This window comes from Xenia sp. Carnegie-2017, unplaced genomic scaffold (genome assembly GCF_021976095.1).
Source record: "Xenia sp. Carnegie-2017 unplaced genomic scaffold, XeniaSp_v1 HiC_scaffold_23, whole genome shotgun sequence".
In the NCBI taxonomy this organism is placed as follows: Eukaryota; Metazoa; Cnidaria; class Anthozoa; order Malacalcyonacea; family Xeniidae; genus Xenia; species Xenia sp. Carnegie-2017.
This window is the reverse complement of record NW_025813486.1, coordinates 13,373,902-13,401,838: the sequence shown is the minus strand read 5'-3', so window position 1 is coordinate 13,401,838 and position 27,937 is coordinate 13,373,902. Positions and strand designations below refer to the sequence as shown.

The 27,937-nt window shown below is 35.3% G+C and overlaps 1 long non-coding RNA gene across 2 annotated transcripts; it reads left to right on the top strand.

The window, feature by feature from the left end:
* Positions 1 to 48: 48 nt before the first annotated feature.
* LOC124448650 lies at positions 49 to 27,794 on the top strand. 2 transcript variants are annotated; one of them, XR_006949196.1, is made up of 8 exons: positions 49 to 161; positions 11,125 to 11,313; positions 11,396 to 11,443; positions 19,404 to 19,511; positions 23,188 to 23,234; positions 25,891 to 26,019; positions 27,157 to 27,273; positions 27,379 to 27,794. It is a non-coding gene; the product is annotated as an uncharacterized LOC124448650 (long non-coding RNA). The 2 variants fall into 2 exon arrangements; XR_006949195.1 differs by lacking the exons at positions 19,404 to 19,511; positions 23,188 to 23,234; positions 25,891 to 26,019; positions 27,157 to 27,273; positions 27,379 to 27,794 and adding an exon at positions 13,176 to 13,399 and having other exon boundaries at positions 50 to 161.
* The last annotated feature ends 143 nt before the right edge of the window (positions 27,795 to 27,937 follow it).

The following is a 27,937-nucleotide window of genomic DNA, read 5'->3' as shown; positions in this document are numbered from 1 at the left end:
AACGTCATTGAACGCGAAATAACTGGAGTAGGATTGCTACAAGTGCTTTTTGGACTAAATTATTTGAAGTATAGGACGACATTTTCAATTACATATTCAATGCCTTTCGTCTTATTTTGGCTACTTTCGTCGAAATTCCCCAAAAAAGACATGCAGACGAAGTAAGTAATCACTTTTCATTAACATTAAATGATCTCTTTTCAGGGTTGATGTTTGGGAAATGGGCTACGCAAAAAGAGCTATTTTTATGCACGACAAGTCGACAACAGAACATAAACATTTACGTATTTTTTTATCAACGTTTTCTTTCCAGATTTTCCACTTTTAGAATTGTCGTTCGATGTGCAAACAGTTCTTACTAACTGACTTAGGGAAACAGAGAGTTTTGTTTACAACCAAATTTTTTCTCCTAGTTTAGTGCAAGAAGGTTATTTTTTAAGATAACAGCAATATTTGTAATGCTGAAGGATTTTTCACCCTGTTTAATTGTTAATGCTATTCATACTCGTACTAAATGGTTTTGACATTTGTTAACAGTGTACTGTGATCGTGTACACTGCAAATTGTTGTTATGCACATCTTTTACGTACTTATGTTTAAAAAATTTTTAATTCACCTCTAATTAGTTTGCAATATTTTTTGTCGCTAATTTTTTACATTAATTATTTTGAAATTGGCACTTGGCAGTAGTCACCGAGTGAACTATGACAAGTGAACTATACTTATTAATGAACTTCAAAAGAACTGGCTAAATATGAAATCAGACTAAACATTTATCATAAGATCCTTAACTGAAAGCATTCACATAATTTCAGTAAATCACGACATAAAATACTATTGAAAGTTTGAATCAAATACATTTACGCATGTGCAACAAGTAATACATGAAGTCCTGGAAGCAACACAACATTTTGTTGGGTTTCTGTGGAAAATGTTAAATTGGCAAAATATCGGCCATACATTGAACAATGTCAAAGGTTTTTTGCAGTTCTTTTTTGTCTCTGAGCTTTTTGATAGCTTCAGGTGTGTCATACCCACTAACCTTTAAAATATTTTTTACATAGTTCCCACATTTTGGAAAAATATTCCACGACTCATCTGGTATAGTAGCATGGCCTGGTTCAATTTGCAACTGATACTAGTAATAAAAAGAAACATAGAAATTAGCCCATTACATTATAATTTGCCTACAAGACTAAAAATAGGAAAAAACAATCTTGCTATATAAAAGTCTTGCTTACTTTTTCTTTTAAGGTTCTTAACTCTTCTTCCAACCTTTTGCAAGACAAGCAAGATTCTTTCACAGTAATACATTGAATTACTTCCTGCATTATTTCCTGTTCACAGTTATAAATAGAATACATTAATATAAATCTCAATGCAGACCTCATTGGTGTATAATGTCAGCTATGTGCATATATGTTACTTATCTTGGTAACAAGCACAAAACCTTTTCTGCATCAGGGAATTTAATAGAACTTTTTACAGCAAAACATGAACATTAATGCAATCTCAAATACACTTGTGGGATTACCACAGTGATTACTTATTGAAATTTTACAATAGGTTAATATATAAACATATTTTTATACTCCATGTACATAATATTGGATCTTTCATTAGATGGTTACTAACATCAAGGCAAGCATCAAATGTTGGAAAAACAACTTTTAGGCAAATTAACAAATTAATAGCTCGGCTCTGATTATTGCCCTTACTGCAATGCAATTTACAAAATATGCATTTCGATATGCATATTAATCTTATCTATCCAGGGAAAAACCAATGAAGCTCATAATGAACGGTCGAGTAAACATGCTGTATGAAGAACATCTGAAAAAATGAATATTATAATATTGAATAAACCAGAAGTTACAGTATAAAAAATCTGGCCTTGGACATTATTTTCGAGATTATTTTCGCTTCCATGTCATCTGCTGAATCGTCCAGTTTTAACAATTTAACAAATATTTCAACAATTTCAATTTATGATGAAATAACACCAAGTGTTTCAAAATTATTGTTGGATTTTTTTGATTTTCTGGACTTTTGAGGATTTTTCGGGACTTCTATGGATTTATGTGAAGTGTGACCGGACTTTTTGGATTTTATTGGAGTTTTTGCATTTTCACGGATTTATCGAACTTTATGCGGATTTATTTTGGGAAGTGTACGGGGTTTTTCAAGTGAAATTCCCCTCGGTAGTCACTAGAAACAACTGGGATTAGCATAGGATGAGGTTGGCTAAATTTTACTGTGAGCATGTTTGGATGGAGGGGTGGGCTTAAGAATAATAGTTTGTGATTCGATAAATATCTAAATTTAGTCACTAGTCCAATACTCAACCCATAACTCAGTAATGGCCTTGTTTAATGTATTTTGGATGGGGATGGTTTCAAGAACTCGTGATTTGGGATGGGTGTATTTCAATGAAGTGGGGCAGTCTAGATCATGAAGGCTATGTGTATAAGAAGATTTTGTTATTTTAGATACTTAGCCACAGTGTGCGAATTAACGGTGTGCAATGTGCAATTTGCACATCGTTGTAGTTAAAATGAAAACAATTGCACATCACTTTTTCGAACGATATGCAAAAAACGTCTTTATTGATTACTACCACATAAATTGAAAAAAAGTTTTCAAGCTTAATCTTTACTGATGTTTACTTTATAAACGAGTGCTCTGCACAACATTAAAATCCATGTTGACACAATGTCATCAAATTCAAAGACGTTGTTGTCACTTTGAGACTGGGAAGTCTATCAACAGTCTACATACATGGTGCTTATATACTTATGACAATAGGAGTGTTATACATTATTAATGTCAATTTTTGCATTTGCGTTGTTTTGTAAACCGTTACGTACTGTTTTTGGCATCATAGCTATTTTGAGTATTTTCAGTAAAATCAAGAAACCAAATTTTGAAACCAAATTTTGAAACCAAATCAAGAAGCCAAATTTGAAAAATAAAGCAAAGGGAATTTTGATTTTAAATAAGCCTAACATGAGAAAAAGAAGCCAAACTTAGCTCAAAATATTAAGCCAAACTAGCAATCTTGATCAGCCATACGTTTTGATTTTACATATTGTTTGTAATATAACATAATTAATAACGTGATATCGATTTGATTATGCCTCTAAAGAAACACTTTTCCCAAAAAAAATTGCACATAGTTAGTTTTTTTCAGCTAGTTCGCACACTGCATCATGTAAGACAATTCCTCTATTAGCGCCTTTTCCTTCAAGAATGAACCAGCAGTCGTAAAATGGTTTCCTTCGTCCGTCTTCTGTTTTATATGACGGGTGATCACCATTGAGCTCTATAAGACCTGGAGGGGAAACGTCAACAAAATTACTATAAATTATCAGCGCGCGGCCGCGTGGTCAAAAACATGGCGGATTTTGGTTGTCAAAGTCAGCGGAAAGACGCGGGCTCATAAAATGAAATTTTTTCGCCCACCCGGATTTGACAACCACAATAGCGATTATATAAAATATCAATGCCAAACACAAAAACTTTTAGAAATTTTATCTTTAAAACATGTTGCAAACTTGTTTGGTAGACGGATGCTGAAGTAATGCCAGAAAAGGAAACATTTCATGATACCGGTAAGCAACGTAAGATTGTTTACCATTTAAAGTGTTCAGTGTTTTGTTTTAAGTCAATACTTGAAGTGTGATTGTATATATTTTGTGAATGTTTTACTCCTAAGTTATAATTTAAGTTATGTTTATCCATTCTTATTTGTTCTTTACTTAATCGCTTGCTAGACGAGGCAAAGCAACCAGTTCTTATCGAGATATGCATATCTTAAAACTCCTTGTTTCAACTGAGTTGAAATGGAGGATTTTTTCATGATATTTTTCTGAAAATATGAAGCAAATATTAAGGACAGAGCTGTATTGAAATCAAATGCAGTGCAGGATTAATTAATGAACTCTTTGGTACATGTCGTACAGTAAAAAATACCTGTATTAAACAAGTAGCCTGGACAATTTGACACATTATGGACAATCATGATGATGGTGTGTAAAGGTTTGCTTTATGCTAAAAGTTCTATAAATGCCATCTGGTGTTTCTGTAAATGAATTGTTTGTTATACAGTGTAGTAAACAGGTTAGTACATCAAAATCAAGATAAAAACTACTTTGTTCAATAATGTGCCAAATTTTGCTCCTACCTTGAAATATTTGCTCAAGAAAAGCTTATGATGACATGCATGAAACATTAAATATAGTATTGCATCATCTGACAAAATCCATACGTTTTTCAATTCCAGGTGATTAAAAATTCACATAAGATGCATTGGTTGCAATGAAGTTGAATGTGGAAGAAGCAAAAATTGATGGCAAAGAACTTTTTATGTCTTTTGAAGAATTACGATATCATTTAAAAGAATAAGAATAGCAATCTAGTAAAAGAAGCAATATCTGCCTTCAACATGAGACTTTTCCAATTATGTATAGTTACTTTGTACAAAATACTATTTTAGATAAACTTGATTTTTAAGTCATTCACTCATATTTTTACCAAAAGACAAAAAGAAAAATTCAAAGCATAATGTAAAATTCAAAAATTTGTCAAGTTGTTTGAACCTAGAAAAATTAGTATAGGTAACTGTAATTTGTAAGGACACAAGAGAAAAGTAGTGCAAGAAGGTTAGCATTTTGAGAATTAATAAGTTCTTGACATACATTACACAAGGCCATAATATTATAAATAATGTCTGTATAATAACAATTATACAACATGCTAAATATCTTCACCTACATTATAATTATTTAAACAGGTTTGCCTTCATGCAGCAATAAGAAAAGTGTTATGTCAGAGAAACCAATGCACTTTAATTTAAAAAATCGTATTTTCAATGGGAAATTAATGTAGTTTTGTTCAATAGTAGATCCATGGTTGTCAATGACAATCCTGTTACTAATATCTTGGCTCAAAACAGAACCAGCAACATGATTATAGAATTTTTGAATTTTGTTCTTTTGCTCTCCTAGTTCGAGATATTTTCTTCATAAGTTCTCAGTAGATTTATCAGAATATCATAATACCTTATAAGACACCCAGAATCAATCCTACCAAAAAAAAAAACTCAAAAAAAAATACATACCTACTTATAATATATTTCCAGTCGACTTAAGTCGTAGGGGTAAGCTAACTTTTTCTAACTCCTTTTTGGACATTTTAACTAATATTTACCCATCTATTCAAGAAAGACAGTTGCACGAAGCTGTTAAAAAAATAGTCAAAAACACAAGTATTGCGCATGGGATTATGCATTAAAGCTTAACGACACATTGACAGTGTAAAGAATGCCGTTTGATATTTATTTCTAACATAGCTAAAGCATTACTTGACAACATATACGCTATTATATTTGATTTACCTCATTTAAATGTGTGTGTCTATTTCACAAAAATCTGAAGCATTATTTTCAATATTTTATGCTTACGGTATCGTGGTTGTTTTCGCTGGTTGTCATTGATATAAGCAGTAATAGAGTTCCGGATTCGGGAGGGAGCGAATGTTAAAAATTTTTCTCAAAGTGGAAGTTTTGACAACCAAAATCCGCCATTACCGCCATGTTTTTGACCACGGGGTCCAGGCCCCTTTGCCCCTCCAGTTCTTATAGAGCTCAATGGTGATCACCGCCAAAATTAAAACATGACATTCGGCAATGCGAACATGAGCCATATGAACACACGGGGATTATGTACAGCGGATATGCGTAACAGTAATGCAACATGCGATAGTTATGTACAGCGGTTACAATTATTTCGCAATGACCTTTGTGTAATAACCATTGTAATGACTTCGTAAATATTTAACAATGGCGGACGAAAGTAATAAGCGACAAGAGGCCGCTAGGCTTATAAGAGAAGCAGCGAAACTGTTAGAGGACTCAGAATGTGGAGAAGAAAAGGCAAAGAAAACTTCTACCACCGCAGAATTGCAAAAACTTTTCGCACCGTACTCTTCTGTAAGGCAAAATCTATGTCAAACTGTTCAAAAAGCAAAACGTCAGCGCACGTGTACCCCAATGTTCTCCCCGTCTACCACGTGGACCCACCGCTTTTGTGTCTTCTAGCTGACAAAAACATATCTGTTGCTTCGACTGTTTATGAAAAAGAAAAGTTGAAAGCTAGCGGGCTTGGAGAGAAAAAAATAACTTTTGAAAACAAGAAAGGGAGTCATCAGTTTCTCACTCAAGTTCTTGAAAGTCAATACCCATTGTTAAAAGAAGCTGGGGGGTATCATATTTGTAGAACGACTGGAAATCAGCGGCTTGGAACGACCGGAACTATCGACAACTTGCTATTTGAAGGAAAACCTGAAACCGCATTCCCATACACAGCTGGGACAAGATATATTTGCTACAAATGGCAGGGCTCATGATTGGACATTCAATCCTGCAAGAAGGCCAGGTATGCCAACTCTAGCCAAGTATGTATACGAGTTCATTGTTAGTGGTGACAAAGAAAAGTCTGTGGCATTGATAACATCTGAAGATCTGCCTAATACCCCAAAAAATTCTGATTTAACCGAATTCATCAAAATGGTAGGTTGCTGGGTGAGAATGTACTTGTGTTTTGTGGACAACAGTGTGAAGGGCGTATCAAGCCTGCCATATTCTTTGTTCATACGTCGTCGTTGTAAAAGCATGGCGATAAGTCTAATATCATAATTTCTCTCTGTTCCAACAACCGCAAAAAAGCAGTGCGATCGCGTGTGCATCATATAAACGAGATAGCATACGGTACAGTGAGTTAGCATTATGCATTTTTTAGATTGAGAGTTGCTTAAATGATGAGGAGATTTCAGTTCTGTATGACGACGCAAGGTTTTCTTCCATTATTGATCGTTCAGGATGGCCGACGGAATCCTTAATCAACATGAAATGCCGATTCGAATTTGTCAGTCGCATTCTTATCGAAGAGCTCTTTGACAAGCAATTGCCTGCCCTTCAAAAATTTTGAGAAGGACTCGACCACTTTGGATTGTTGCGATTTCTTCAAAAGAATCCTGACGGTTGGAGACCGCTTTTTTGTGAATGAAGTAGCAAATTCACAGTTAACAGCAGATACATTTGTATCATTTCTAATATCAAATCAACAGGATGACAAAGAATGGCAAGCATACTTACACTTGATTCGCTTTGTGAAGGAGTCAGAATGTCTTACTGGTAAGAAAAATAACATAGAAATTTATCAAACATTTTCTCTACATTTATATTCTCGAAAGTGATTTGTTAAATGCGCTTTTGTTGTATTAACTTGCGTACTTTTCTTATAGAGCGAATTCCAGTTCTAGGTGGTGACATCCCTGTTCTTAATCTTCTTCTTAAGTTTTGCACATCCAACCTTAGTGTACCCCCACTTGGTTTGAAAACAAAAATAAAAGTGCTCTTTGGCAAGGAAGATCTCACTATGGTTGACTCCGACAGCTGCTTCAATCATTTAAAACTTCCGATTATATATGAAGATTATGAAAAGTTTAATAATATCATGTTTGCAAGTTTGCGCCATGGATCGTGCTCATTTGCTGGTTCAAGGTAGTTCAAATTGACCATTTTGTTTGTTAGAATTTTGCTAAGGTTTTAATTGTTCCAGTTATATATTAGGTACCCTCGTTGCTTTTTTTCTCACGGTTGAAATTTTTGATTTTTTTTGCTCAAGTGATACGATTTCATTAAAAGTTTCATGTCTTCCATGTAATGTTAACAAAAGGCAAAAATTGCATATCCGTCCAACGTAATAACAGTTATTAGATTATTCTGTGAAAAAGCAAATATAGTTTTAAAACTACACTGCCAAGAATTTACAAATGAGCTGTATGTGAATATTGTATCAGTCTCAAACCATATCTTTTCCTCTTCTTCAGTGGCGATTGAAAGCACTTTTATTCCTGAAGTGTCCGGTCTTAAACCTTTTTTCATAAAAATTTAACAAAAATGATACATTATATCGTTTTTGGTTCGTAGAATACTCTTTGCTTCTCCAAAAAACTCTGCATCATGCATTTAACATCATGATATCTAAAGAAGGTTTGTTTTCATTCTGTGTCACAGTGCAGAATGAGCAGAGTGTAAATATGTATTTAAAAAAGTGGGGAAAAAACGACAAAAAGTACACTTTTCTCGACAACAAATTGTGTTGCATAGCGTATTTCCCTTCATAGTTTTGTTATAGAGACCGTTAACATCATGCAATGTTTGACATCAGTTGGCAAAAGATCTGTCATGAACATATTGCTTGCACTGCATAAAAACATCTGTTCCAAGAGTACTACTCGGATGAAGAGGATCAACCACATTCTTCAAAGTACTGAACTCCACATCAGATAACGGGTTCATTGTTTGAGGAACATCAACTATGACATTATCTGAGTCACTTGACATTGGGCCATTCCAGTCGACTCCATGAAATTCCTATGCAACAAAAACCTAAAGCTTTCTATTCCATAGGAGTAAACAAACTGGAATCAGCTTCGGATCTAGGTTAAACGCAAGTTTACTGTGGTTAACACTAATTATATAGTTACTTATGCACCATTTAACGTATCTGTATTATCCTTCCCGGCGTGCCTCATTCCGTTTTAATGATCAAATTCCCACCCTCAGTGCAAGAAAAATTGTCAAACGCGCAACATATGCCCAAAGGGGTATGCTAACCTAAATCGACAATTGGCTCGTTATGTGTGAAACTGAGAATATTGTACTAACATAATATTCAGCTTATCATAATCACAAAATACGTACATCTGTTTGCCAAAGATCTCGAGCAATTCTGTTACTACTGTTAGCTATTTGAAGAAGACCACTTATCCATAGCTGATTTGGAGTAAGATTACTTTCTGTACTTATCGGTTGAAAATTCCATCCTTCTGTAAAGGTTTTGAGAGACTGCGCTATTCTTGGCAAATATACATAGTGTAAGCAAAACAAATCGATGTCATCATCAGGATTTAGTATACCAGACTTTTCTAGGCTATAAAACAAATTATGATACATATGGACACAGTCAGAAAAGAGATCTCTCCAAAGACGTTCTATTCTCTGATTGTGCACACTCTTGCCAGTGATCATACTCCCCCTTCAACTTCCTCGTTCAGGATGTTCCAGTAAATATTGCGCAACAGCTACATTCTCTCCTCCTTTATCAGATCTAACGCGAGAAGGAAGTCCATGATGAAGGACAGCAGGAAGAAACGCATTCAAAACTGTGTTTGCATAATTATTCGTATGGCATTCCAGGTAAACGATTTTTCTCGAAAATCCATCAATGCCTCCATGAATCACAAATCTCCACCTAAAAGAAACCATTATAAGTATCACATACTTAAATGTATGAGTTTTAATAACTAATAGTGAAGAAAATTTCTTACCTGATCAGTTTGTGATAACCATCGATGTGCCACAGTGATAAAGGAGATTTCACATTATACGGTCTCCTTTTAATGACATTCAATTCGATAGCTCGTAATAAAACACCTTCAGGATCTACTCTTCGCACTGCTTCTCTAACACGCTGCTGTTGGATGTTATATCCTCTTGCTCTTAGGAAACCTTGAAGTCGTCTGCTACCCACATTTGGAAATTCATTGACAATATCTCTAACAACAGCGTCTAAATCATTACTTATTAAGGAAAATGTAGTGTTTAAAGAAATGTTGAACTCGTGAAGCCTTCTTTCTATAGTTCGTTTTCCAACATTTAGTAATGACGCAATCTGTGGTACATTGAACCCTGATGAGACCAAAAAATGAAGTTGATCCTTTGTGATATAGTATGCTGGGCGTCCACGCCCACCAGTTTTCACAGTTGGTGCAACATATTCACCATTGTCACCATCTCCAAATGATTTCATTATTTCAAAAACCAGGCTTAAGTACTGATGAACTTGAGCAGGTATACTTATTGTATCAGAACAATAAATTAAAATATGTCGAAGATGATCAACTCTAAACGATAAGCAATCATAGTCCGGGAGCTCTTCAGAATTGTTTTCTAAGATGTGCTCAATTTTCCGCATAGACTGTTGTAAATGATTAATGACTATCTTTCTAGTATCTTCCTGTCCAATAGAAACATAAAATTTAGTCCGAACAAAACACTGTAAAAGATGAAACATTACATAAATATGGTATTAATCACTTGTATTATTTTTAAATGTTAATTTAACAAATACAAACTTACCATTTCATAAAAATGATTTCGAGTTTCCAATTATAACTATTTGTATTAATATATTCATCCGGGTGGGCAGGCATTGCGGATGTCCATAGCCAAATAAATTTTCAAAAATGTCAAATTCAACAAAATTAGAGCAATTAAATGACACTAAAACAACCAGAAAAGCTGAAAAATAAGTATTACAATAGTGTTTGAAGCCAAGTTTCCAATTTTTATCGTCAACTTATTTTTATTCTTAAACAGGACATGAAGTATCATCTTATCGTTCTTTCTCCATTACAGCTGACACAAAGAACTTTGTGTTCGCATTACTCATGTTACGCATATCTGCTGTACATAATCACCGTGTGTTCATATGGCTCATGTTCGCATTGCCGAATGCCATGTTCGCATTGCCGAATGCCATGTTTGAATTTTGGCGGTGATCACCCGTCATACTTTTATAGGTAGTTTAACCTTACCGACATACAAATGAACGCCTTCGTTTGCCATCGTCTCCGTCAGTAATGACTGGACATAACCATTTTGAAACATGCAATAATCTTCCAATGCTTTGTATGCTGCAAAACCTTGCTGGTCGTAATCGGAGGAATGATATATCAAATAATTAAATAAATTGTATAATCCGAACGGTGGTGGATCACCAAATTTATTTACTAATTTATCATAAAGAATCACTGATTTCTATATCTCCAATCAAAATGTGACGCTTTTCATTTTCATTTTCTAACCCAAGAACAGATGAAAGAGTAGGCAGCATCAATACTTCATATGCTTTGGCTTTTTCATCTGCTTTCATCTCCATCAAACCTGGCTTCAATTAGACATTAACGCTATTTTTTTCCATAGAGTAACAAATGCAAGAACGACTTTATTTCTTTGTAGTAAACTTCAGTATGTCGAATTTGTTTGTCCACTTTCAGGTGATTTGACACGGTCTAATAGCACGTGTTTATAGAGAGTCGGAAAGGTGGACTATACAAACAGTGACGGTGACAGAATGATTTGTTTGGACACTTTAGCAGCATAATATGTTCAAGAAGCAGAAACGGAGGAATTAAAGAAAAGAGGAGGGATATGTTTACAAAAGTAAAACTCTTTGGAACATTACAGTAAGTTATCTTTTACTTCCTTGATTGTAATTCGATTATTTTTCAAAGGATGTCTGTGAAATATTTTAAATTTTCCAAACAGGCAACACAACTCTTCACTACTGCAGACAAAATCATCGTTTATGATCAGGTAAGTTGTTCATTGATGTTATATCTTTCTCAAATGATGTAATTCTATGTCAAATCAACAAAAAGTATCGTAACCCTAATTGAGGTCAATATTTTTAGCGATTGTTGAGTTAAGACTGTTTGAAAAGTTGGTAATTTTATGTCCCGTCCACACGTATCCGGACTCGGTTGTATCCGCAAATATTTTGTTGCCGTTACGCTTAAGCTTGTTTTCCACTAGCCATGCATCGTAACGTATCGTTGCAAAACGTAACATGGCCCATGCCTGCTTGTGCCTAGTAACCATCAAATTCACAAGCACGCATGCGCCATGTTACGTTACGATACATGGCTAGTGGAAAATAGGCTTTATTGTTCACACGTCTCCAGCGAAAACGCATAATGTAACCGCAGACTTTTAAAAACTCGCCGAATCTAGACACGTGTGGATGCACGGTAACCGGAATGATTTAAAAACGCTGGCGTAAATCGATGAAATATACAGCATTTGCATGTCATTTCAATAAGACAACATTTATTAGCGCCTAGCGCAAGTCAAAGACGTATAGACAAAGTTCAATAGCATTTGTGTAGCATCAATATGGCAAATGAGTAATAAGATCACTTCATTATGCATTCTGTAGTTTTTTACAAACATTAACGTACAAGCTAATTCGTTCGTTACGCCTCTAGTGGCTGGTTATTCACCTTAGTTCTCACCAATAGACACTTACCAAATTTGTCAATGACCTCATTTTCCGCCTTGATTTCATGCTATTTTTTTGTGTTCAGTTTGTTTAACTGAATATAACTGAAAGGCTTAGTCCTCCCAAAATTTAAAGCCAGCAATTCAGCCATCGCAATTTTTCCATGCGCGAATCAAAGAGTAGGCTTAAGCCGGATTTCCATTTGCGAATTTTTTCGTGCAAAGCAATAATTTTCGAATTTACGCACGCCCAGACGTTCAACAACGTCACATATACACAGCGATAAATTCACATAAACTGTTCGCAACGACGAAAGTTTGAGTTCGATTGATTTCTACTTTTTTGCTACGAAAAAATTCGCCAGCCAGTCAGATTTCAGTATTTCTGATTTGTGATGTCCATCAAGTAATTCAGTTTTCAAAATGGCGGAATATGAGGAGTTATTAGCGACTCTACTCTACAAAAAACCCAACTATTTTACTAAGGAATTACTTAGACTAAATACGAAACAAACAATACTTATGGAAACATATTCCTGGTCGTAAATTCTAAACTGTCGTTTATGTGCCGGTTCAGCCGTTTTGTATGAATATTTTTTGTATTTTGCGGTTCTATTATTACTAGTGGAAATCATATACCCATTCGCACGAAAATTTTCGCCTCGAAAATTAGCGCTTCGCGCAAGAAAATTCGCAAGTAGAAATCTTGCTAGATAATAGATAATATAGATAATAGATAGAATATAGATAATATTCAGTTCAATGGTTCTGTCAAAAAAATTGGAAGTTTTTACTACAGAAGGCCTTGCTCTTAACGCCAGTAAAAACATTGAAATCATTCATTTTGATTATTTTTAATTTCTATAATACAATTTAACATAGTCATGAAAGCCACGCTGGGGATTTAAACGTGCAAAAGATGACACAAAGGAATGGCTAATAGAAGTGCCTGCCAATGCAAATAAATACTTATCCTTGAAATAACCAGGTGCAAGATTTGCACTACAGTTATACGTAGAATTAGTAATTTCTTGTTTGTGTTTTGTAGATCCTTATGAAGACCAGTTTTTTAAAACGTGAAAAAGACAAAAAAGAACGAGTGGCGAAGAACAAATATCAATGTCTGAGAAACATTAGTCGTTCTCAGAAATTTAACAGTGTAAAGTAATCCATTGTTTCAGTTTGCTGTGTTTCCCACAAATAATGTTGTATAATATAATACTCATGTAGGATGGCTCAAGCACTATGAATTAAACAATGCATGTTGTTGAATCATTTGAATACCACTGATCTGATAATAGACTGGATATAGCTTCTACAGGTATCAAACATTGAGTTCTATAATAACTGGAGCGGCTATCTCAAGCGCGGCCTTAGATATCTGATGACGCCAAAAAAATGGCGGATTTCGTCCTTTGCCGCTGAGATTTACCGAAATTGACCGCTTTTCCGAAAATTTCACAATTTCCCACTCCCTCCTGAGGAAAAAGTGAGGAAAATGTACGTGTGTATTTGGGATTTGGCAAGCAATTTTTTGATGAAAATCACGTTAAAAAACCTACAATTCGTAACAGCGAGTCAACCTAGCTTTCCAGTTATCGGCTCCTACGAGGATGTATTTATAACTATCGACGAAAGAGCTATATGTCGGCTACACATCTATGAATGCAGATATGCGTCGTTTTCTTACCAGCGTCAAACTTGTTTGATCGATTAAACTCTTTAGTCTATACAAAAAAGTATATCATAGTTCATCTCCACGGTTCACGAGAGAGTTAGCTTATTTGTTATCATTGCTATTTTTCTTCTTTTCATGCAATGGGCAATGGCTTTTTTCGCCACAATTGTAGGATTTTTACTTGTTTCTTTAAAAAAGTACATATAAAATCTCTGGATATTTACGGATTTTCTGTAATTGAGTTTCACATGAAATTTCAAAAAGACTCAAGTCTGCATAGGTTTGGTAAATGAAAACAAACAATATTGTATAGAAATTACTTTAAGTAACCTTTTTGTGATGTTCTGAAGTGCAACTGCATCAAATACTTGTAAAGTTGTAGCACATTTTGATATACAGTACAGTAATTTTAAAGGTTTCATCACTGAATCTTTAATGCTTTAGTATAGTGCATTAGATATTAGTAACATTTAAACAACACTCAACTAAAATATTTTGATAAAGATATGACATGATTTAAACATTATGTTATATAAAACCCAATGGCTTATTCAGTTTAATGCTTCACATCTGCATCAAGTCATCATCAATCTCAGTACAAATGTTTACATAGACACAAACTTTATGGCCTTTCCATTTTATATGTTGTGAATTGACATTTAATTAAGCATCAAAAACAAACAACCTTCTTGCCATCTTTTTTTGGTTCATGAACTTTTACTTCAAAGCATTCAAGGCATCATTAGTGAATCCATTGTCTCCATCCATAGAATTTGACCATGATCAAATTAAATAACTCTGGATAAGGCAGACAATAAATCAATTATCTTTACAGCATTATCATTTTTTTAAGACTCTGCCTGGTCAATAACATCTTCCAGTCATCTTTACTTCTTGGTCTTCCCTGCATGTTGTCAGCAAATAGAACATAACAAGCTCTGCTCCAAATCATGGGTACTGTTGGGGCTGATCATTTCTTCTTGATACTTTTCACAGAGCAAAATGTGTGCAGGGTCTTTTTTGCTTTAGGGAAACTATTTTGCAAATAGATAGGTAAATTTTACGATTTCATGCATTAACAAATGACAGAAAAGTATGCAGAATTTTATAGACAAAAACAGGAAAACATCAGTATATTTGGCGTTCAAGTCAGTCTTAAAAATTACGATCTATGGAATGATGATAAATTATGATCAAAAATTATGTATTTTATGGCTTTTCAAGTGCATGTATAATTGCTTTTCAATCGTTGACGGACTAACAAAACAAACAACTACCTCACCTGTGAGAAGCGATATGTTCCTTTTTGTGGAAACTACGACATCCAACAATTGAACGATTGAAGTGTTGGCATTATAAAAGAAATGCCAAAAAAGATATCGTCACAGAATATGGAACTAACGATATCCATATTCTGTGATATCGTGTTTGTTTTTGAAAAATTCTTTATAATTTACTATAGACACCAGGGGGAGGTCGAGAATATTATTTTTCTGCAAAGCGATCATTTCAGCGGAAATACGTCCGTTGGCCGCCATTTTTTTGGCGACCTCGCCCCAGTAAAGATAGCCGCTCCAGTTATTATAGAACTCAATGGTATCAAAACTGAAGCCTAATTATATATGCAAAATTCACTTGCGGGTACCACGGCGAGATACAAATTACTATAGAAATGTATGGCGGATAACGTTTACAAACATGGATTTTCGAATATTTAAGACCTTTCGCGACTCCTTACTAACCTCAAGTATTAGTCATGGATAAAACAGGTTATGCGAATCGATTTGACATCAAAATGATTCCTATAGCTCTAAAATATCGACGTTAGTGTTGATTTAAAAGTTGTACATGCGAGAATGCATTTTGTCCCATCGTTGCCAATGCAAGATAGTTCACTGCTCGCTTTCCAATTTCTGAGGCATTTATGATCTAGTATACGTTTCAGTTCTTTAGAAATGAAGTGAGTTACTTTTTTTTATCATTCTTTCTTTATGTTGAGAGATTGTTGACATTTTATTTTTGCTGTAACTTCATTTTTTTCATGAGCAAAGTACTACTGATGCTTAAACAAGACAAGTTTATTTAGTTTCTTTCGCACTTTATCTTTAGTTTCTATTTCTGTAGTTGTTTTTCTCAAATGGTATACTCGCACCTTGCTGTAACATTTATATATGGTCTTAATGAGTAAATATGATTTTCATGAACAGTAGTATTCAACATGTCTGTGTCGAGAGCCTTGAATGTGGTCCTCAAATCTATACCATTTAATACGGACACAGCAATACCATCAGGAATTCCTTTCCCTTGCAGTAAATTTCCATTTGTAGCTGCCAACATTCTCTGAAAGCACCTCTCTGTTTCATTGCATATTACTATAACACTTGCTGTTGGCTTAAACAAATTACCCCTGTCTTTTAAAGTCAAGAAAGCAGACTCATTTTTATGATTTCTTGAACCGACTGCTTCATGACAAACAGGACAGTTTATTTTCTTTTGCACGATCTGGGCAATATAGCCAGCCATGTACGATATTACTGCCTTTTTACATTCAGTAAATTTCATTTTCCTCTTCTAGGTGCTAAGCAAATTCCAGAAGATCATAGTTAGTATGAATGTAATAATAATGCCTTAAATATTTTTCCAAAAAGATTAAAATTATTCTTAAGATATGAATGTAGTTAGGGATGGTATAAATATGAATTGCAGTTGACATTAGAATCCTTTTCAGCAATAGTTTGATCATCATTCTCGAGTCTTGTAGTAATAAGAAAGACAAGAGCTTTATTCCACTTGTGAAGTGTGACTTTAATAATCGAAAAGTTGAACAATTTACAGCTGTAGACAATAAACTGTTGCTGAGAAGCAGTATTCATGGCTGTAAAGGAATTAGCACAAGACAATGTGAAACTGATATACTGGATACAATTGGATACACTTATAATTAAAAACTGTGGACACAGTCTTATGTTGCTGTTAATAATTTAAATCTGCTTAAGAGACAAACCAAAACCAAGATGATTATAAAGATTAAACAATGCACCCAGCTTTTGCACTCTTAAAGGGCCTGCAAATTCATACCTGGCTGGCTACATTACCTTGATGTTTCAAAAGCAGTTTACTAAAGTGACTACAGTCCGCTTGAATGTTCACTAGCTTCTACACAAGCATTTCCTCCAGCTTCTCCATTGGCTTCTACATCAGTATTTCCTTTAGTTTCTCATTTGTCTTCTTCACATGCTTCTCCGCTAGCTTTTCTACTTGATTCTCCACTGGCTTTTTCATTCCTTTTTCTTCTCCCAATATCATCTCCACTTGCCTTTTCACTTGCTTCTTCTATAGTAGCTTCTCCACTATCATCTTCTTTAGCTTCTTCACTAGCTTTGCCATTATTCTATTGTTAAAATATCATTAATTGAGTAATGCATCTTGTTTTTTTATATCTCATATCTTGAGTTTGTAGGCTAAGTTGTGTTTGTTTTATCCCAGTATATTTCATTTTATATTATGCTGATGAACTTTTGTGTTACTAATAATAAAAACGTTATCGTTTAGTATTAAGCTAGTTTTAAAATGTGGTTTTTACATTTACCCTTTCAAAATAGATTATTAAAAGCTTGTGTGAACATAAACAACTCACGTTTTACGTACAAATTCACTGATCTCATTATCTGCTTTAATTATGTCGATTAATAACGTTTGTCGTGTCTCTTAGACTACGTTTTCCCTACTCCGGGCAAAAAAGTGACTGAAGAATTTGACTGCGTTTACCGTGATCCGTTTGAATTCCTCTACATTTTTACGCGTGTTTTCAAATAATGTATTTTGCAGTCAAAATTTGTTAGTTTTTTTAAAGAATAGCGCCGTTTCTCGTCTACACATTGCTAGATGTTTATAAATCTAGCCGTAAATCATAAAAAACATTGATTTGTAAAAATTGTTACAGAATTTTTCATGAAAAGCTTTCCAAAACATAAAATGTCACCATTCTCAATAATGCACCAAAATTTGGGACGAATCGAAGAGAACTGGTATCTAAAGTGTGGCAAAATATCAACGGTTACCTTTTTACCCAACGTTGCGTAGCGCTCGTTTTTGTTCGACCACGTTTGGAAAGTGTGGTCGTATGGCTCCGGAAAGTGACGTTTTCAAACAATTCCCCTTCGGCGTAGTTTAAAAGTAACCCGATTCTGTTGCTTTTTTGCAATGTTTTCAGACTAATCCGGAGTAGTGTTAACGTAGTCTAAATGCAAAGGTTGCTCAACGATAATTTGTTAAACCTAGTTTAGACAGTTTTTTCTAGGGAATTCGAAAACAGAAAGGATGCTCACAAAGGATGCTTTGGGATGAGACCACCAAAGTAAGATGATTGTGTGTGTTGTTTGTGTGTAAAAGAATTTTGTTTATGTACTCTCTTTATGTGACGTTTGTTTCAATGTGTAAATATTTCGGTCTTGCTATGTAAATATTTCGCTGCTCAGTTAATGTAAAAAGCCTACATTTCTTAAGGCATGAATAATGATTTTTACAAACATTTACGTACAAGATAATTCACTCGTTAAGCCTCTAGTGGCTGGTTATTCACCTTAGTTCTCACCAATAGACACTTACCAAATTTGTCAATGACCTCATTTTCCGCCTTGATTTCATGCTATTTTTTTGTGTTCAGTTTGTTTAACTGAATATAACTGAAAGGCTTAGTCCTCCCAAAATTTAAAGCCAGCAATTCAGCCATCGCAATTTTTCCATGCGCGAATCAAAGAGTAGGCTTAAGCCGGATTTCCATTTGCGAATTTTTTCGCACAAAGCGATAATTTTCGAATTAAGGCATGCGCAGACGTTCAACAACGTCACATATACACAGCGATAAATTCGGATAAACTGTTCGCAACGACGAAAGTTTGAGTTCGATTGATTTCTACTTTTTTGCTACGAAAAAATTCGCCAGCCAGTCAGATTTCAGTATTTCTGATTTGTGATGTCCATCAAGTATATTCAGTTTTCAAAATGGCTGATTGTGAGGAGTTATTAGCGACTCTACTCTACAAAAAAACCAACTGTTTTGATTAAGGAATTTTCTTAGACGAAATACGAAACAAACCATGCTTATTGAAACACATTCCTGGTCGTAAATACTAAACTGTCGTTTATGTGCCGGTTCAGCCGCTTTGTATGAATGTTTTTTGTATTTCGTGGTTTATTATTACTAGTGGAAATCATATACCCATTCGCACGAAATTTTTCGCCTCGAAAATTAGCGCTTCTCGTGAAAAAATTTGCAAGTAGAAATCTAGCTTTAGATAATATTCAGTTCAATGGTTCTGTCAAAAAAATTGGAAGTTTTTACTACAGAAGGCCTTGCTCTTAACGCCAGTAAAAACATTGAAATCATTCATTTTGATTATTTTTAATTTCTATATTACAATTTAACATAGTCATGAAAGCCACGCTGGGGATTTAAACGTGCAAAAGATGACACAAAGGAATGGCTAATAGAAGTGCCTGCCAATGCAAGTAAATACTTATCCTTGAAATAACCAGGCGCAAGATTTGCCCTACAGTTATATGTAGAATTGGTAATTTCTTGTTTGTATTTTGTAGATCCTTATGAAGACCAGTTTTTAAAACGTGAAAAAGACAAAAAAGAACGAGTGGCGAAGAACAAATATCAATGTCTGAGAAACATGAGTCGTTCTCAGATTTTTAACAGTAAGACTTTACGTGAGATGTGTAGCCAAACCGATGTAATACTTTTGTTATCCAAGGATGGTTTTTTAGGCACCCCCCCAAAAAAAAGTCTTTCACCCTCCTGTACATATAATACTATTATAGGCTAGAAAATTGTTCGATAAGACCTCGTCAGCACACCTTGCAAAATCTACTCCCCTTCTGTCAGATGAACCTTGATTTGTCAATGTGTCTCTGTAAATGTACTATGCTCACTGTGCATTAGCAAAATATATTATTTTCGACATCGGTAATAATTCTGATTTTAAATATAGCTGGACCAAATCTCCTGGCTAGTGATACCACTGCGCCGCATCAGTGTATTTATTAGAGATTAAGCAAACACGACGCATCGTCTAAAGGTCCGTTCACACTGGAAGTTGGAAGCTGCGCTGAAACCGTATGCTGTTACTTGTCTAATTTAGCCTTCTATATTTTCTATTATGTCGTACGCACTGAGTGCAGCGCTACGGCATTGCACTCAGTGTGTACCACCACATAATATCAAATATAGAAAGTTAAATTGGACATGTTACAGCATACGGTTTCAGCGCCACTTACAGCTTCAAATGTGTACATACCTTAAAGGCTGAGACACACTGTCGCTGTCGCTATGTCGTTACCGCGCAGCGACGGGATTGCGCGGTTACAAAGCCGTGTCGCTTTGTCGTTTCAACACAGCCAGCGAATTCGCTGGAGCACATGAAATCGCTGTGTCGCTAGGACAAAATTTTCAAAATGGCGTCACTAGAAGAAGCACTTATAAATTCTTTTCGCGCGTATCCTGCTCTTTACGACATGTCTTTAAAAGACTATAAAGATGAAAAATTGAAGGGAAATATCTGGCAAAAGATAGCCGAAGAAATGCGTGCAATCGGTTTTGATTTCTCAGGTAAATACTCATTTCGCAAAACATGTTTTCTTATCTCACAATATTTTTTGTCAGTATCGTCTGACCCAGTCAAATAAATGTTTATTTTTCTCTTATTAAGCAAACGAACTAAAAGGTAAAATGAAGAATTTGCGAGACACATATAGGCGATGCAAAAAGAAGCATGATGCAGCTATCAAATCTGGTGCTCCTGCTTCCTCAACACCAAACTGGGAGTTTTGGTCTATTATGACCTGGCTGGATGATTACGCAAAACGACGCCAGTATGTAATTTTTGAAATTACACTATGACTTTCTAATAACAATGTAGGCAAAAATAAGCTATTTCTATGAGTAATTGATCATTTTATTCATAGGACAATCTTGAATGTTGTTATCCCTGTGGAAGACCAACTTACGTCTTCTCAAATCCAGGAAGACTCTGAGGAGATAGCTGAGAGTGTGCTTGCTGACAGTCCATCAAGCCAATCAACAAATTTGTCCAGCACATCTGAAATTGTACGATGCAAGAAGAGGAAGGCTGAAGACATGTCACCATATCAAACAAAGTTGATTGGGTATCTAGAAACTCTTCACAAAAAACAAGTTAAAGAGCCAGAGAGTCAAGATGAATATGACTTTTTCGGAAACAGTGTTGCTGAGCAAATTAGGAAGCTACCTACTCCATATGCTAGAGCTAAAGCCAAGAAGGAGATTCAGGATGTTCTTTTTAAGCTGGAGTTTCCAGAAAATTAGTTTGATGTTTTTTAAGTGTTTCTGTTACAATCATTATTTTCAAATAATAAAAAAACTAACAAAATAAACCGACTCTTTTCCAAGTATTCTATTTATGATTATGATGTACGAAGGACATAATCCACTTTCCAAGATAACTCTCCTTCAGATGACATAAAATAACATGCAAAATCTTCTCTTACTCTAAGAGCTGCTTTTGTTTGGTTTCTAGAGCTCTGAGCAATGGGTTGAAGAGAAGCTTTTTCCATCTCAGCTCTCCAACTCCCTTCATTTATTTGGCCATTTTCATCCACTGTATCTGTCGAGCCAGGAGGTGTGTAACTTGCTGCAGATTGCTTTCGCAGAAAGTTGTGAAGAACACATATAGCTTTAACCAATTTGACCACGTTGTTTGGCTCAGCAACAATAGCAGTTTTCAAGATTCTCCACTTGGAAACCATGATGCCTACAAATATTGACATAATCAAATTATGAAGTATTGATATATACAACAATGTTTTTATTTGAGTTTACCAAATGTATTTTCAATTGTCCTTCTAGCTCTTGATAATCTGTAATTAAATACTTTTTTTGCTACACAGTCCAAAGATTTACCAGGATATGGTCGCATAATCCATGTCTTCAATGGAAAAGCCTCGTCCCCAACAATGCAATATGGCATCTTCTTGCCATCATTTATCAGGGGTCTGGTAACTGGACTTTTCCTTTAAAAAATTGCACTTTATGTATATATACAAAATATATATGTTTTGCATTTTAAGATAAATTACATGTGCATACCATTTAGGAATGCTGATCCAAATGTTGTATTTTCGAAGACTCCAGAGTCACTCCACCGCCAGATTCTCCAACATCAACATACACAAACTGATAATGGGCATCACACATTGCCATCAGCACAATGGAATGAAACTTTTTGTAATTGAAGAAGGCTGAGCCAGAGTTTCTAGGAGCCTGAATTGCAATATGTTTCCCATCCAAAGCACCAATACAATTTGGAAAATTCCAGACAGTAGAGAACCTATTTCAATTGAAAACTAGGTCACAAACAGTAAAGAAACTTTGTTTCAAGCTCAGAAACTCACTCCGTGCAATAAATCAACATGATAATGAGATAGAAACTCACCCTTGCTCAATACCCTGCCATTCTAATACACTCGATGGTGCTTTTAAATACATTGGCATAAGTACAGACCACAAAACCTCACATGTATCGTATATTATGCTGCGAACTGTACTTAAACCACGACGATATGCAAAGGCCACTGACTGAGGCGAATCTCCTGTTGCCAGTCTACGCAAAGTGATGGCTAGCCTTTCTCCTGGTGAAACTGACTGCCGCAAATGAGTATTTTGCCTTCTTAATGAAGGACCAACTAAGCTCAAAAGGAAATCAAAGGTCATTTGATTCATTCTGAAGTAAATAAAGAATTGTTCTTCGTCATTCCTCAATTCTTGAACCAAGTTTCCAAAGTCACCTTGTTCGCGTTGTCGTCGGTTGATATCTCTCACCCAGCAGCGCCTCTTACGAACTACCCGTCGGTTTTGTTTGTTTTCTTCCTCGTCCAACTCGTTTAAAACAATTGCTATTAATATATCTCGTAAGTTCTGGTTCGACGCCATACTGAAATGAACCGCCAAATTCGTATTTCCCGCTAAAATTCTCTAGGGGACTGGTACGTGCTTAAAATCAAGTCGCTTTGCCTGTTGCGCTAGCGACAGTGTGTCTGTTATCATTTTTCGTGTCGCTTCGTCGCTCTGTCGTTTCACCGTAACGACCAAGCGACAGCGACAGTGTGTCTCGGGCTTAAGACGTCGTGAAAATTGCGTAAAAATGGCGTGATATTCCAATATATGATTGGGTCCACGCCATATCTACGTCATTTTGACGGCGTCTTAGACGATACGTCGTGTTTGCTAAATCTCTCTATTATTGGTGTAGAAGCCATGATTGAGCGCGTAGGCAAGTTTGGTCATGCTATGTAAATTTCAGCATCATTTAGTAATTTGGAAATTTTTTTATTCGTTTAGAATCAACTTCAGATTTAACGCCTGCAGAGAAGCCGTCGCGAAGCCAGGTTGGTTTGAAACGTACCATAACTCACTATCGTTTGGTTCATTAGCCAATTTGAAAAATTAACACACATATTCTCATTCATACTCGTTGTATGTAAAGCCCGGTTTCCATATGATCGTTCCTGTCGTAAGGATCGTCTTTGTCGCTTGCATTTTGTAGAAGCGACAGAGACGATCATATGGAAACGCTCAACTCAAACGATAAAAGCGATCCTTACGTTAGAAAAGATCCTTGCGTATCGATCGTTTGAGATAGACTAGAGTTCTATCCTTGGGACAGAAACGACCGGAAACACCTTTTACGCGCTTGCATTTTTTTAATGGAAACCGGTGCAAAACGATTGTTACGCCAGAAGCGACTTGATATATCCCATGATACATCCGTAATTCCATGTGCGAGATTCCGTATTCAAAGATGGCGGCAATAAACTTTAATTCTACGTCTTCATTTATGGAAGAAGAACAGAAGTACAAATTTTCGAAATATTAAAACCCATAGACGATGTTTTCTTTTTTGCTTTCGCTCTCTCCTTCTTCTCAGCACACGCAAAAGAAAATAACACGCTACAAGTCTTCCTCCTCGATTGACTGCCGCCATTTTGAATATATCATACAGTAAGTGTATGGTGACTAGTTCAAATTAGATACGATGCATACGATTAATGGAAACCAGTTCATCGCAATAATCGCTTCTGTCGTTTGATCACCGCAGGGGACTTTTTTCAACAGACAGAAACGACTCTAGCGACAGAAGCGATCATATGGAAACCAGGCATAACTCAGAAATCGATCTCCCAGTATTCAATGAGGATATCAAGAAGTGCGCTAATATACGTATTTCAAATGAAACAATCAGTGAAGTGAAAATGCAGTTTTCGGTTATTGTTTCGGGGGTGATTTTGAAGTCCCACTCAGCGAGTGCCCTAGTGAGATTTAGGAATACAGTCTTTTCTGGTTGATTTCATGACAACACAGGCGTAAGTCTTTCTTGAATTCTATATTCACGAGTATGATTCTGACAAACATTTTGCAACTGTATAATGACATTAACATGTATGCATGGAATTGTATATTTATAAAGCCCCGTTCACACGGGGAAATTTTCTTTGACAAATAATATATGACAAATGCATAAGTTCAAGTGAACGGCTATCAAATTTTTGGTTACATAGCACTGTCACTAGATTGCCTTCGATGCATTTGGTTAGCAGAAAAGGAAAATACGTCGTTACTTTATCTTATCGAGATATTACGTCCTACAAATATCAACTTTTGACAATCGCAAGATGACTCGTTACAAGACTTTAAAGAAAAAGAAACGTTTATGTATTAGTTTGGCTGTTTTTATTTTAATGAAGATAATACGTAAAGGTAAAAAAATGCGAAAACGTAGATGGTGGGTGCGACCATGGGCCACACAAGAACGAAGAGAATCACAAGGTATTGCATTCAATTTGATTCCAGAGTTAAGAAGCACAGATATCGCAAGTTTTGGAAACTTTTTAAGGTGAGCACACTTTGTTTTTATTTAATACCGTAGACACCATTTTATTTTATCATTTGTGTATTTCTTTAGAATGGAACCGACATTGTTTGATGAATTGTATGATCAGGTCAATGTTTTCTTTTGAAAAGAATACCAACATGAGGGATGCTATTTCACCATTTGAGAAACTATGTGTAACTCTGCGATTTCTTGCAACTGGAGCATCATATAAAGATCTTTCTTACTCATTCAGAATGTCAACTTCTACAATATCAACATTTGTTCCAATTGTGAGCAAAGTAATCTATAATGTTTTGAAAAAAGACTTCTTACAGCCCCCTACAACGCATGCACAGTGGAAACAATTAGCAGAACAATTTTCGGATTTGTGGCAGTTTCCTCATGCAGTTGGTGCCATAGATGGAAAGCACATTAATATAAAAGCACCACCCAATACGGGTTCAGAATATTTTAATTACAAGAAGTACTCAAGTATTGTTTTGCTTGCTATTGCTGATGCAAAGGGAAGGTTTGTATCATTTGACCTTGGTGCACCAGGAAGTATGTCAGATGGTGGAATCTTTAAACATGGTTTCTTGAATGTATATGCAAAAGCAATGTTTTTCCAATGCCCTCGAAATTGGGAAAAAGACCCAACAATGTCCCATATTTTCTTTTAGGTGACGAGGCTTTTGCATTAAATGTTAATTTAATGAAACTTTATCCTCATAGGTCATGTGATTAACATGTTTATATGATTTTACAATGATAAAATGCTGTAGCAACTGAAAATTACTTGTGTGTACTTCAGGTGATTTGCAAAGTTTGATAACTCACCATATAACATAAGAAAGAGTTATTACAAACTTAGAAATCTGCGATTTGAACAAACGTAACGTTTACCAGTTGAAACCCGATGTTTTGTCTGACAAATGTGACGTTTGAAACGTGAACAAACCAAAAAATTTAAGACATCTACCCGTCAAGCGCAAATGATTATACTTCATTGTGTTACAACAAACGGATCGGCTGGCATTTCTGTTAGAAATGATTAACTAAAAAATGTTCACTTTCATATGATGATCGATGTAACTGAAGATGTTTCGTCTAAATCAATGTCTACTTCGATGAAATTTCAACCAGATTTGAGAAATTTGCCTTGTTTATTATAGTTCGAAACGATTGTCGGCGACCTTAATGCAGAAAGGGAAAGAAATTTGGATTTGTTGGGTAAAATCGGGCAGAAACCAATTCTGGACGTGAAAAGCAACTAATCAATTGATGAATGCTCAACAAAAGAAGTAAGTAAATAAATGTCTTTAAATAAGTTGTTCCTAATCAGTGACTAAAACCATGATTAAAGTTTATGGTTTGAACCCGGGAGTATCGTTACATGTTTGTAAATGTAGATCGTCTAGGTTGGTATAGTCCTGAAAAGGACTGTTTTTGTTGTTGTTGTTGACTGACGTTTCGACAACCTTAGCGGTAGTTATCTTCAGAGTCAAATGAAGAACGGGCGCTCACGACTTACCAACATGCACTATCTTTTTGGTTCCGCTACGTTGATGAAACAATCACAGCACTACATGCACACGAGATTGATGACTTTCACACTCACATCAACAAACAGAACAGCCACATACAATTTACCAAAGATGTCGAAGAAAACGGAACTCTTCCTTTTCTCGACTGTTTGGTAAAGCATGACAATCAAAAACTACGAACAACAGTTTATCGCAAACCAACACACACTGACCGACTACTAGACCAATCATCTTACAACCCTACATCACACAAAGCCACCACAATCAGAACACTAACAAGACGTGCACAAATCATATGTGATTCACCGGACGCTCTACACAACGAAAACAACTATCTTAAACGTGTTTTGACAAAAACAACTATAACTCTGACTTTATCAAACGCAACACTTACAAACCCAACGAACCCAACGAAACGAACAACTCAGTGACAACAGCAACGATACCTTACATCAAAGGTACGTCTGAGACTATCTCGCGTATCTTACGATCATACAACATACGTGTCACACATAAACCAATCACGTTACGACAAGTACTAACGAACATAAGGGACAAAGAACAACCCAACCAACGACAAGGTGCAGTTTACAAAATAAACTGCTCCGACTGCCACGCCTCTTATATCGGGGAAACTGACAGGAACTTAAACATAAGACTTACTGAACACAAACGAGCTACAAAGAAACAATACAAGACTAATCAAATTGCCGAACATCACACCGAACCACAAAGCACAAATCACGAATCTGTTCATGAAAAAATATTATCGCTTCCTTCAAACTTTCTACTGTATCCTGGACATGACTAGCAAGGTTTGAATTTTTGAAAATCTCACTTATAGTTGAAGTGAAACCATCTCGACAAGGTACTCAAAAACGTGTTTCTTTTTAGGCTTTACTGTTACAACAGTCGAGGAAGAAATGAACCACAATCAACGATTCACAAAAGAGAAAGCAGAATTCATTAAATTCATGAAAAACCTTAAACTGGAATATCCCAAGAAGATTGGTCAGTTTTTCATCATTTTTGATGTTTAAAAATGACGAAATTATCGAGTACGGATAGTAGTGGGTTATAGAGATAGTTATAACCTTTTCCAAATTCCTTTTCTAGCCGACAATTTCAAAACATAAATGACAAAACGCGCTCCAAAAACATCATCTTGTAAACTAAAGATTCGAGCTATATCAGCAAGAGACAAGATTTAAAGCAATTTTCCGACTTTATTTCAAAGTCATTATCAAGCCAAGTGATTATTTATAAACATGTGTGATCTTAATTGCAATTTAAGTAATTAGGAAAGAAGCTCCTAGCGATAAGAAGTTCATAGCAAAGTTCAGAGCGACATTTTAAATTACCACACATTGCCTTAGTATAAAATATGTACGCTTTGTGTGCTTTTATCTGCGCTCACGTGTAATGGGTTGATGTTCTAGAATTAACTATTTAGTTTTTTACAGTTAATGTAAATTTATTAAGTTGAGATGTTCTTCGATGAACTTATTTGAACCTCACTTTAAGTTTTAAAATGTGTGTTATATGTTTGGCTTAAATAACAACTTACAAGACCTTTTTAAAATCCATTGCCAGCCGATAATTTTATAAAATATAAAACGAAACAAAGTCAGTTTATATGTGCGATGACATCACGAGGAAGTTAGGTTTATTTAAT